Source organism: Rousettus aegyptiacus, unplaced genomic scaffold (genome assembly GCF_014176215.1).
Source record: "Rousettus aegyptiacus isolate mRouAeg1 unplaced genomic scaffold, mRouAeg1.p scaffold_m13_p_6, whole genome shotgun sequence".
NCBI lineage: Eukaryota > Metazoa > Chordata > Mammalia > Chiroptera > Pteropodidae > Rousettus > Rousettus aegyptiacus.
The window spans coordinates 6,345,310-6,359,325 of NW_023416309.1; the positions used below are offsets into that span (position 1 = coordinate 6,345,310).

The 14,016-nt window shown below is 35.4% G+C and overlaps 1 non-coding gene across 1 annotated transcript in view; it reads right to left on the reverse strand.

Moving 5' to 3' along the window:
* The window catches only part of LOC107498386, a 973,375-nt gene that overhangs the window by 26,758 nt on the left and 932,601 nt on the right, over nucleotides 1-14,016 (reverse strand). The window contains exons 5-6 of the transcript XR_004951414.1: nucleotides 10,242-10,344; nucleotides 4,187-4,313 (exon numbers count right to left, since the gene is read on the reverse strand). This is a non-coding gene — a transcript (uncharacterized LOC107498386). The remainder of the gene's footprint in view (nucleotides 1-4,186; nucleotides 4,314-10,241; nucleotides 10,345-14,016) is intronic.

The following is a 14,016-nucleotide window of genomic DNA, read 5'->3' on the forward strand; positions in this document are numbered from 1 at the left end:
TACTACTGAGTTGTAAGGATGTGGGTTTGGCTCTCAGCTACTTACTAAGTCTGACGAAAGTTAACTTTCTCAAGCTTTGAGCCCCATTTTCATTTTCTGCAGGAAATTGGGTGGGTGGAAATTAAGTAATTTTTGTTAGGATTAAATGAAACAATGTATGTATATTATTTAGCTTAATTCAAAGCATGTAACCAATACATGATATTTGCTATTACAATTTAATTTATCATTTTTTTGCTATTATCAATGATACTAGTATTTCCTCATAGCTCTTGCCAGAAGAAAAAAATGTAGACCGAGAAAGGAAAAATGCCTTCCCTTATTTTCTTCAGTACATTTACATTTTAATATGAACACAGAAATTCTTAGCCACACACCAGATTACTGCTTTCTCTAAGAGTATTTGTGCTGCTTAACCTCCAACTGTACAGATAATAGTATATACTTCTTACATGTCTTAATCATAGCATTTAAGGAAAGCAAATGTTCTTAAATTTTTCATTTTTAATGGATTATTGATATGTATTCTTCATTACTATTTTCTCTCATAATACATGACATAAAAAATTGTAGTCAAATTGTTATTTGATTCTTATAACAAAATTATGAGCAAGAATATCAGCAGGTAATCCACCAAAATGGAAATTTGACTAGAAATATGTGGGTGGAGATTACAATACACTCTCAAATAGTGAAGTGTAAATTAAAAAATATATATATACAACTTTTTCCTATTAAATTAGCAAAAGAAATATTGACAAAGGGATAACAAAGCTGATAGTGACCCACATTGCTTTCTAGCACTGAAATGTTATGTGCCTTTGGGAAAGCAATGTGTTTGTCCCAATCTAGTCTTGTTGAAGGCACCTGCTCATGTAGTCCCTTGAGCCCAATGTGTAGAATGCTTTATGGCCAGTGAAGGGGACCAAAGTTTTACCACCCTCAAACTGCCTTTTGGGATATTGATTTTAATCTGGTTATTATGAAACAAAAAAAATGTTCAGTCCTCCCCCTTTCCTGCTCAAGAGATTCAGATGGAAAGACATGCTCCAAGAGGGATATCTTAGCTTGTTTATTTTACTCTAATTCGAATTCAGTATAGTAGATAAGAGGGTTCCAGGTGTGGGACTGAAAGCTAGGTGACCCACTGTGTCCCCTTGTTTCTAGGTTACCCAGCAAGAATTTGCCTGCCAGGTGCATTCAGAGGTCTTCCTTAGCTATCTGTAAATAGCCCATTCTCACTTTCAAGTCTAAGACCCTGAGTACCCAGTTTTTTCCTTTGTCCAAAATGTTATTTATGCGCAATTTTGCCTCACTGTCTTTGAAATTTTAATACTTATGTGAATTCCCTGAGGGCACATATTAAAATTTGATTTTCTCTTGTTAATCTACTGTATATAATTTGAATTATTAGCCTAGCTTGAATAATGTAGATAGTGAGAGGAAAGGTATTTTTTAGCTCCCACACTGTCATACATGTCTCTTCAATGCACCTATTCTTCTTTTCAAGGTCCTTAAAAGCCTTCCTCTCATATCTATTCTCTGCCTGAACTCCTGATTTCTGTGTAGCCCTTTAGACTGATGATCCTTTGAAATATGTTATCTTAGTGACCAATTTACAACTCAGAGACAAAATGTCCTATAGATACATCCTCTTTATTAAAATTAGGGTAAATATAAAAAGACATTTTCCTACATCTTATCTGGGACCCTATGGGAATGATCCAGTTGAGGTCACCCTCTGTTGCCCTGTGCTGACACACAAAATGTTGGGGAGGGGCAGGCAGGAGAGGAGGGAAGGAGGAGAGAAAAAAAAAAAAAACACCTATATCCAAATGTCTTTCAAGTGTTGGAACCCCTACAGTTAGTAATTTCTTTCTTATTATTCTAATCCTAATAATTGTAATCAAATGAAGGTTGGGAGGAAGAGAAGAGTAAAGCTCATTTTAGTATTTCATTAATAGTAAACAATAGAAAAAGAACTTGAATATTTACTATGAGGGGAAGGATGAGAAAATTGAGACGCAGCCACTTTGTGGCCCATTTTGCTATCTCCTGAGTTTGTGGAGATCATAGATGAGAGAAAATGTTACTGATCATGTTTGGTGAAAAAAAGGATACAAAACTATGTGTGTGTTCTGGCTGCAATCCTATAAAATGCATAAGAACCGACAAATACTCTCTTCTTGGCCAAATTTAGATAGGCTCCCCTATGTTCTCTTTTTTGACTAGGCCTCAACTTTGGCCTACAAAAGCTGCAGATTCTTAGGACAAGTGATTTCATCCACTCACCACCACACTAAAAGACCTGAGTAAAGTCTAACATAGTTTCCAACATCTTGAGGTTATACCCCTAGGGTGATCCTAACGCCACTAAAAAGGCCTGTTTGAAATCAATCAATCAAACAAACAGACTCAAGGCCTTCAAAAGAATTTATTGTTCATTCTAGCCAGAACCTGCGCATAGGTCCCTGACCCCACTTTTCTAGAGCATTTATTAAAAAGGGCTTACAATTCTAAACCTTCCTTTGTCATTTTGAGATGTATATGAATGTTCTACAAATCAGGATTGCCTCTCAAGAACCTGAAAGCCATTTTTTTTTGTGAAATGTAATCGATAGGAGGACTAAGGCCTCTGTCTCCAGGTATAGAATCCTAAATTCAATAATTGCTAGCTAACAGACACAGCGAGCCTAATTGGATTTACACTGACCAACTCTAATTTTTCACTTCTCTAACTTTGGTAAGTCATCATTGTTCCCCTCCTTATTGTCTTATTCTTTCTTTAAAACCTCCAGTCATCTCCATACAAATTAAAGTTCAGTTCAGTTCACACTGAACCCTCTTTCATAATGTAATAGAATATTACTGATTAAGATCTGTCATTACTACTAACTAGTGGCTGGCTTTGTTTGTTTTTGACAGGTCCAGTTGCTCAGTAACTTAAGCCCTCCATCACTGCATTTGATTCAGGGTGGTACGGTAATACCCATTAGAAATCATTAGCAAAAGTATTCTCTCTGTTTCAAGAAAGAATAACCCTTACACATAGCCATGATTACAAGTTAAACACAACTTTGCTGGGAAGCAATTTTGATTTATGAATTCCACATTAAACTTGTAAGTACATTTGTTATAACGACGACTTTTTGAGTAATGATTTCTTAGAATCACAAATAATATATAAATTCCCAATGATTTACGCATTCGGAGTGGTGTGAATATGCCCGAAGTGATTGCCTATTATACTGAAATACTAGGTTTATACTGTAGCCTTTGTTCCTTCCTTTTGTGCCTCCGAATCTGGAAGTGCAATCTTATGTGAGGGCAAAGAATTACTATCCTGAGAAGAATATTTCAGTATGTCTTAGCTGATATTCATTTGTCCTTAATTTAGTGTTTTGCAATATATCTCAGAAATGAATAAAACTACTTTTGAAAGACGTAGGATTCAAAGATTTTGCATCTAACTTTATGTTCTGGTATTTGTTTAAGGCTTAGTGTTAGGAAGTACTGACTGTGGGACCACAACTCTTACCCTCACCTCTTTCACCCTTGACTTCTCTCATACCCCTTACCTTGGAGGTGCCTGAAAACAGCATACATTCTTAGTATTACATGACTTTATTCTTTCTGTTTGTTCTAGTCTCTTATCCTTTGCTCTTTGATTATCTGATGAATCTTTCATGTTTTTCAAAAATGAGCTCAAGCCTGAATTGATTAAGAGGCAACCTCTACACCTGCCCTCAGTAATCTCCCTTTGGTCTCCAATCTCTGTTGCAATATCAACCATCTCAGGCCACATACCTCCCCTGCTTTTATTTCTTACTATACATAAGTTCTCATACAGTAGGGATCATTGTATCCCTGATGTCCAGCACAATTTCTGACACAAAGTAAGGATTCAAGAAGTGATTTTAGAACAAACAGCTGGAACTCTTCTTGCTTCCAGAGACTAATTTATATTACCAATTATAGTCAAGAGCTGACATTTAATTTCTCCCTTTCATCCAGTATGCATATGTGTGCATGTGCACACATGGAACTGCAAGGTGATTTAAGGAAAAATCTAAATATACAAAGTGCTGAAAAAATATATACGAGCCTTATTATAGACTCCCCATCCTCTCTGGACTGGGAGCACTGAGGTGGGTTGTGAGAAGAGATGCAGAGACATGTAACTTACATTTTGCAGCTGGACATGATTCTTCATGAAGTTATCTGACTTTGCCATTGTGCTGGTTGCTTTGAGACTATAGTTTTTACCATTCTGTGGCTCTTTCAGCTGCTCTTGAAATTGTTTAGCTTGTTTCCTGTAGGTTTAAATAAATAAATGTATAGTTACATAAATTAATCCTGTGCATATTTTTTGAGGTTCATTCATTTCCATTATTTATATTTGTCATTTACTAAAGCCAGATAAACTCATTTAACAAAGAGAATCCTTCCCTTATTTTCAACTCCACCAAGAAATACTTCCAATTTGCAGAGAAGTTGATATTATTCATCATCACCTAGGGATTCACATCCACTGGTGCTCTGAAGGCAGACAGAAACATAATGCATTGTCTTCACCCCCATGGATGGAAGAGGTCTCTAACCCGAAGTGCTCAGCTGCAAAGAATTAGAAATGTTCTGAAAAAGTTACCAGTGGAAAAATGTGAAGCTTGGACCTAGCAGCCAGATATAACATACTTGCAAAGTTACATATTTATATTAGTACAATTCGAATATGTGTAGCTTGTTTGCATGGCTGGCATATGTACTATAATATGTGTGTTTTCTCTTTTACGGTTTAGAAACACTCATTTATTGTTACCTTCAGCCCTGAATATATATATTTTTATTCCTTTGTAAATAACAAAAACAGATGCACAGAAAATTAAATATTTTACCCAGAGTCACATAGCTAGTGAGTTGTAGAGTTGGATTTGAACCCAGATGGTCTGACTGCCTATTCTGTACCTTTAACTATCACTCAGAACCATCAAATTACTTGTCCACGGTCCCACATCTTCTCAACGGGAAAGCTAAGACTACTCTCAGTTCTTAGACTCTAAATAAAGTCCTCTTGTCTGCATGTGTGAAGTGACTATTGTTTGAGTCAGTCAATCAGAAAGATGGAACAAATTACTGCCTTATTAGCTGCACTCTCCCAAGAGCTTTACAGCAATTACCTATCAACGGAGGACTCAGTACCGATAAAACAAACAAAAACAAGCAAACAAAAAAGCTTTGCAGAATCATCTCCCCTGAAATTTGCCTCTTCCCCTGAGGCCTCTGGCAAGGATAGAGCTTTTGGTAGAGTATATACATTGGCTTTGCAGGGAGCTCCTCCAGCCAGGCAGCGCTCCACAGAGCATTGATTGGCTCAGTATCTGAGGAACTAGGATTTGACTTGCATCTCTGCCTCTCTCCAGTTTTGTTTTGATTTCCTAAATCAAAATGAGTGATTTCCTAAACTTCTCCGAGCTTCAGCTTCCTCATCGGTAAATGAAGTTTGTAATAGCTACCTTACAAAGATACTAAATGTGAGAGCACATGTAAGGTGTTAATCTTTTGCTTACTTCATCATTTAGCAAGCTTAGTTTTACAGCAGATGCTACAGAGGAATTAGAACACTGTTCAAATATTTCTTTTATCCCTTCTATTATTTGTTGTTGTTGTTTTTTAATCTCCAGGAATCTTAGTTGCTTTAATCCAGTTGTAATAATCTATCTACTTCCAAACAGCTAATCTGTAGCTTTTTGTTAAAAATAAATCTATTGTGTCAGCATTTTAAGAACCACATTATAGCTACAAAATCCTACCAGGAATTCACTGACGAAGCAGATGGAGATCAGTAGGTTCTAGCTGAGTAAATCATCATGAAGCAGTGAGAGGGGGCTTGGCACGGAATAAGGACTCAATTATTCTCCAAAGAATTAAATAGTAGAAACACTATCTTTTCAGTAATTCCATAATTCAATGTCTGGGAAATGTAAACTTCTAAAGCAGTTTTCCTCATAAAATGTCTAACTGCATTTCCCAAAACCTCTTAAAATTTGTTTTCCTTTACTTCTTTCTCACTCAAGTCCTGACTCACTAATATTCCAGAAAAAAAAAAAAACAAACGGGCTTTCCTTTCAGAGGCTGCCTCCTTCTCTATTATTCTTGCCCTTTCCCAGGCATGCAGATTCTTCTCTTTCCTCCTTTCCCCAGCAAAGCATAACAGAGAAAGTGAGCAGTATCTGATCACAATACCATTAGCTCTCTTATGAGAGCAGTTGCTCTAGGAATGACAAGATACGGTCATTGCACACTGAACCCTGCTAGCTTAACAATGTTGATACTAAAATTGTATAGTTTATAGAGTTTTAAGTTTCTCTGGCTCAATTCATCAGAAGGAAATGAGATGTAAATTGTGGAATATCAGATATCGGAAGTTCATTAATAAACTTTATTCGTAATGCTGCAGGTCAGGTTCCTGGGGAAGCAGACACTAAGATGGAGATAACATGAAGGATTTTTATTAGGGAGAATTCTTTTGATCCAACCTGGGGAAGCAAAGAGAAAGAAGCAGGACTGGGCAGAGGGAGAAGCTGGAATGTGATACATGGTAACAACCATGTATCTCAGTGAAGATCTCAGCAAGTCCCACATGGAGCTCTGAAACTGGCATGGCCTTACACTCCAAGTTGGGACAAAGTCTAGGCCTTTAGGGCCTCATGTTGACCTGTCATTGGATGTGGGCTATCTCAGGTCAGAACATGTACTAGAGAAAGGTAACCCTTATCATAACTGTGTTTTAGCAACTGGGGGACTAAGACTTTCACAGCATAGCATGTAGCAAGGCATCCATTGCCTGTCCTGAAGAGGTTTTCTTTGTGACTTAAAATCTTTTACTTCAGAGGGTGTACCAAGGGCAGGTTGTTATCATGTCAGCTTTTTACTGGTAGCACCTGTTCTCCTTTCTCCTCCTGTGTTTTCCCAGTTGCGATAATTACTCGTCCTAGATTCTGTTCCTACTGTATCTCCTGTCCTATTCCAATTCTTTTCAAAGAAATGAATCATGTCCTGCATTTCCAAAGTCTACTAAGGACTTCTAGAACAGCCAGCCTCACATGTCTTACCTATGAGAGTTGAAATTAAAGAGAAAAGCTACAAGAATTTATAGTTGCCAGGTGAGCCATATCAGCTAGAGTTGAAAGGCTTAATTAATAGTTCTATTAACTAGTTATGGGAATATATGGATTTGTTAGGAGCAATGGGAATTTCTTTCATTTTCTCCTTTAGAGTTGTTGGGATTTAATTAACTCAGTCAGAAAAATCCTCTAAATTTAAGAAGGTGTTCCTCATTTCTACTGTATCATATTACCTTGCCTTCAAACTTTCATCAACTAATAATTTGCTGTAATATTCTATCTGGTGAGGTCATGCCATGCCAAGGGTGATAAGAGAATGAAGACAGAACCAGAGTGGTGGGATCTGAGAATTATGGGAACTAAAATATAAATGACCTATAAATGAGAGATCCTAGAATCCTAAAAGACTTGAGACTTCCAAGATAAAGTAAAGAAATTATACACATATGAACAACCTTAAAGTATATGTGAAGGTAGAGTCTGCCCATAGTTTTGGGAAGAAAATTAGACTTTCATGAATGAGCACAAAAAATCTTTTGCTAGGGTGTCATAAAAATTAACATTGCTTTCAGCAATATAAATTAGATGCTTGGGGTGGGGTGTGGTATTCCTCTCAGGCCAAGAAAAATAAAAGAAGACCATGCCTAGAAATTGTACTAGAAGGAAATATACTCTAATGAGAACTATAACTCCATTTGGAATGGCTTCAATTTTTATTGATACTTTATTATTTCCACATTTTCCTATTTATTTTTAATAAAAATGTGTCCCACCTGGGCAAGCAGAAAGACAACATTCTGATTAGGGTTCCTCCATTGGCCAAGTCCTCTGAGCTGCCCATAATGACTCTGATGTTAAACAGTGTTTCCATAAATTCCCTGATAGCTCTCTGAGCCCCAGGAGGAGATGTTCGTCTCAGAACCCAGCTGCTGCCCAGAGTGGGAGAGATTGACAGCCCTGCAAGTGGCAGGCTTGGTTACCAGGAGTTCTCTATCTTAGCAATTGTCATAATCAGTTGTTCATGTAGATAAGGTACAACTACATATTATACTCCAAAAATAAGTGATTAACTACTTCATCATAGTAATTTGCTTATTGTTAAATACCCAATTTCTTTCTTGTACACAGCACTTGCAAAGAGACCCTTCTAATGCCCTGTCAGATGTGATTACCCATCTTGTGCTCCAGTGCACATTCTTCACTTTATAGTTACCCAGCTTCTACATTGCAGTGTGGAAAACTGTGGGTACTGACTATAGCAAGACTTCATTGAATATTTACTCTTTTAAACACTACAGTGTTCTCTTTATAGTATTATCCCATTAATTTTCAACGCATTTTAGACAGTTTTCGGCCACATTTATCAAAAAGGAAACTGAGGTTAAGAGGCTAGAAGTAATTTGCCTAATAATATGTAACAAGCAAGTGGCAGCCTAAAGATTCGAACACATGGCTGACACATGTAAAACCCTGACTACTATGCCACATACTGCCCCTAGAGAAACAGGAGCACCAGAACACAACATTCCTGATTCACTCTAAGCAGCTTCATTATCTAATGGGAGGACAGTGTGAGTCAATGTGTCCAAATATGCTAGGACAGTTCTAGCATGTGATTAAGCTAGAACTGTGGAAATTCAAAAACCCTATCTGCAATTTTCTACTGTGTGCTTTGACGAATTAATATTTTAAAATTAAATTCTTATATTATTTGAAAACATGCAACAATAATGCACAATTCTAATTCTTGTAAGATTGGGAGATAACACATGAAAAGCCCAGTGCCTTTGATGAAGATTAAGTGCTTAAAAATGAACACTAACAACTATCGAAGCCAAGAGTTGCCTAGGAGATATGATAATTAAATGTAATATGGCATCAGATGTGGCCCTGGAACCAGAAAAAGCACATTAGGTAAAAACTGAAGACATTTGGAAGTATGAGCTTTAGTTATAATATTGTATCAGTAATAAAGGCAGCATACTAATATATGACGATAACATGGAAAACTAGGTCTGGGATAATACAGGATCTATCTGTACTATTTTCACACTAATTCTGAAAATATAAACGTATTCTGAAATAGTTCATTAAAAAATAATAGTAACTAACACTAGATTCATTCCTGAGTTTTCATTATTTTTTTAACTATAATCACTGCTCTTTTTAAAGGGCAACAATCACAATATGCAGATAGATATCATAGACTATATCTGGAAATTGATCCATTTTTAGGAGCATAGATGGATGGAAAAATATATGTCCAATGAAAAGCAATTATGCATTGTCTTGGATTTCAGACAAGCTGTAGGAACAGAAGCTGTGCCAACTTCTTCAGATCTACATGCCTTACAAGACACTAAGAAATTTAATATTTTCATCTGCATTTCCTATTTTAGGTGCAGATTATGCCATTTTCATAAATAAAATATCTTTATTAGTATTCATTTAAAATAAATATGTATGTATAAACACATATATACTTGTATACATATATATGTATATTTTTTTATTCTACTTTATTAGTAGGAGGACAGTGGGAGCTACCGTCACAAATAAGCACTTTATCTGCAGAAGGTCTGGTTTCTCAGCAAGGGAACCTGCTGGTGATGCGCATGTTAACCGGTGAACCAAAATAGATTTTATAGCATTCATATATCTTATTTGGCTAAAACCTTTACGAATATCAGGTAAAAACACTATGAAAGGAGAAGCATATACATATTTTAAAGAAAAGGTTAGAAAACTGTTTGATAACTCGTTGATAATATTTAGGTCTACAGCAGTGATCTCTCTGTTCAGAATAGTTAACCTCTTAGTCACAGGAAGACACTGGGTCTTTAATTCTGGGTGGTAATAGAAATGTGCAAAGAACATAGTGGGTTCATGATCACAGAGAAGAATGATAACTATGCATTAAAGATAAACCACACGCACATGCATACACATACTGTACGCATTCACCACAGTCTACAAAAGATTCCAAGTCATTTGTAGATGTTTAATGGACCCATTTGCACAAGATCCCTCTGCCTTGAGCAAAGACAGAGCTTAAAGAAAGACAAAGTGCTTCCTCTGAGAGGTAACCTTTTAACACTTGAGAAAAAATGGTCTTACTTGCTTTTGAAGTAGAATGCTGCACAGAACATGCCCACGATGATAATTCCAAAGATGATACATGAAATTGACAGCACCTGCCTTTGATAAACTTCTTCACTCTCTGTGAATTTGAAAAACAAAATTAGAAAGGATGTTAGTAGGGCACAGCAGAGACAATCTCCATCTTTGTACTTATGAACTGAAAAGAGTCTTTCGAAGCAAACTTTTTTTGTTGTTTCTGTCATGAATAAGAAAATATGAGGAATTTATTATGATTCAATTTCTTGAAATGATATGTAGGATAGCTAGTTGCTTTTTTTTTTGTATTTGCATGGCTAAATAAGAAATACACAGATATCACAATTATAAATCTTATTATCAAAAGACATTCCATGACTTTAGGACATACTTGGGACATACATTTTGAAATTATGGCGGGGTTCAAGATAATCTGCCAGAGAAACGAATATGTGTCCATCAGAACTTTCCTGTGCCAGTGATGACTTCCAATTTATTTTATGATACTGATGCCACTGTAGTTTATGATTTCGTCCTTGACTGTCAGTTTACAATTCATCCACCCACTACTATGATTGACATCACTAATGAAAGAGAACTTCAGTATACATATAAATATTTATTCATCCATTCTGTGAATTCTTCAGTATCAATGATCTGGCACAATAATTTTAACCTCTGTTATCAAGGTCTCATAATTTCTTATTGCATAAAAACAAGAATTCATAAATAAAGCATTTCACTTTTTAGCCATTATCATTTACATTCCAAGCTCATTTTCTGAAATATGTCTACTAAAACAGTTCTTCCATCCATCAAGACCCTTTTAGCCATAAATCACAGAAATTTCTTTCTGTTAATTATCCTTATTTGCCTTATTTCTCTTTATACAACATAGAAACTATGGTCCATGATTACAGTCATGCACTTTCTTGCAAATACCCTTTTAAACATTTGGCAAAATACCGTATCCAAGAAACTGCTTTTACCTCACTTCTACCTTGGACAGTTCAGAAATGGAGACAAGATTGCACAATTGGGAAGATGAACATTAATAAAAGTTGACAATCACATTGCCTGTCATTGTTAACTATTGCATTGTATAACAACCTCATCAGCTTGCTTCCCCATTTTACTAATGATTGTCCATACCTTGACGACACTATTCAAGCATCTTACCTTCTTTCTCATTCTCAGATCTTTCATATATATTATAAAGAAAAGGAAGTCAGTATAGAAGAAATCTTCTCTATTTACAACAAAAATATATAAAATTAACTGCATCTGTATCTATTCTCTTTTTTTTCTCTTCTTAACATAGTACAGTAGTTCTCAAACTTTAATGTGCATTGGAGTCACCTTGAGAGCTATTGAAGAGCAGACTGACACTTTCTCTCCCATAGCTACTGATTTAGTAGGTTTGAAATGAGGGTAGAATATTTGCACTTTTTTAAAAGTTCCCAGATGACTCCGAGGTTGCTGGTCTATGAAATATATTTGAGAACAATTAAATTAACTAAGAATCCTCAGAACACAGATCAACTGTATAAGACTAACTTGAGGGAGATTTGTTTTCTTTGTTACTACAAACTGCGTTATCCATTTTGGACCTTCTAAATCAAAACGTTTAAAATAAACGTTTAAATTAAGTTTATTGGGGTAACATTGGTTAACACAATTATATAATTTTCAGGTGTACATTATAATTTAACATCTGTATATTCTATTGTGTGTTTACCACCCAAAGTCCAGTTTCCTTCAGCTATCACATTTGATCCCCTTTACCCACTTAACCTTCCCCCTAACTCCCCTATATTTGACTCCCTTTACCCCATCTACCTCCTCGCTCCTCCCCCACCTTTTACTCTCTGGTAACCACTAGTCTATAGTCCATGTCCATGAGTCTTGTTCATTTGTTGCTTTTAGGTTTATATCCCACATATAAGTGATATCATCACGTGGTTTTCAACTTTTTCTGCCTGGCTTATTTTGCTTAGCATGATTATCTCGAGGTCCATCCATGTTGTTGTAAATGACCATATTTCATCTCTTCTTATGGCTGAATAATATTCCATTGTATATATGTGGCACAGCTTCTTTAGCCAATCATCTATCTTAGGACACTTCAGTTACTTCCATTGTGAATAGTGCTGCTATAAACATCAGTGTGAAAATATCTTCATAGTTATAATTTTTTTAAGTCTTTGGGGTAAATACCCAGTAGAGGGATTGCTGGATCATATGGTAGATCAATTCTTAGTTTTTTTGGGGAACCTCCATGCCGTTTTCCATTGTGGCTGTACCAATTTGTAGTTCCACTAGCACTGTATAAAGCTTCCTTTTTCTCTTTATCTTCTCCAGCATTTATTACTTCTCCTTTAGATTATAGCCATTTTAATTGGTGTGAGATGGTATCTCATTATGGTTTTAATTTGCATTTCTCTAATAGCTAGTAATGTTGAGCATCTTTTCATACGTTTTTTGGCCATTTGTATGTCCTCTGGGGAGAAGTGTCTGTTCAGATCCTCTGTTTATTTTTTGATTGGATTGTTTTTTTTTGTTGTTGTTATTAAATATTCTTTGTATACTTCAGATATTAGGCCCTTATCAGAGGCATTGCTTACAAATATATTTTCCCATTTGGATGGTTGTCTCTTTACTTGTTGATGGCTTCTTTTGCTGAGCAGAAGCTTTTTAGTTTGATGTAGTCCCATTCACTTATTTTTACTTTTACTTCCCTTGCCTTTGAGGTCATATTCATAAAATCCTCTTTAAGGCCAAGGTCCTTGAGTTTCATTCCTATGTTTTCTTCTATGCATTTTATTGTTTCAGGCTTTATATTCAGGTCCTTGATCCATTTTGAGTTAATTTTGGTATGTGGTGAAAGACAACAGTCTAGTTTCATTCTTTTGCAGGTGGCTTTCTAGTTTCCCCAACACCATTTATTGAAGAGATTTTCCTCTCTTTACTGTATGTTTTTGGCTTTTTTTTGTCAAAAATTATTTGCCCACATAAATATAGGTTTACTTCTGGATTCTCAATTCTGTTCCTCTGGTCCTTGTGTCAGTTTTGCTACCAATACCATGCCATTTTGATTACTGTCACTTTCTAATATAATTTTAAGTCAAGCAGAGTGATGCCTCTATCCTTGTTCTTTTTCCTCAGGATAGCTTTTTTGCTTTCATGCGAATCTGATGATTTTTTGTTCTATTTCTTTAAAAAATGCCAATGGAATTTTGATAGGGATTGCATTAAATTTGTATAATGCTTTAGGTAATATTGTCCTTTTAACTATGAAGAAATATTTTTTCATTGTTTCTCATTCACACTAAAGTTATAGAATGATTCAGTTAAAGAAAGTGCTATATTTTTATCAAAGGTTAATATCTTTGGATACCATGATGTGTTCTATCATTCAGGGTCTTTACAATAACAAAATAAAAAGGAAGGGAAGCTCCAATTCACTCTATGATGCCAGCATTACTTTTATGTCAAAAAAGACAAAAAATAAAAAGATAATAAATTACAGACATATATCCCTTATTGACATAGATGCAAAAGTTCTTAAAAAGTTTTTTAGGGAATAAAATCTAGTAAGATGTTAAAAGTAATATATCATGACCAAGTGGAGTTTCTACATGCAAGGTTGGTTTAATATTTTTAAATTAATTTTTAAATTGTGATCTACAATTTTAACAGTCAATAAAAATAATTTAATTATCTGATTAGAAGGAAAAATTACTAACTACCAACTAACTGAAAATTACTAACATCT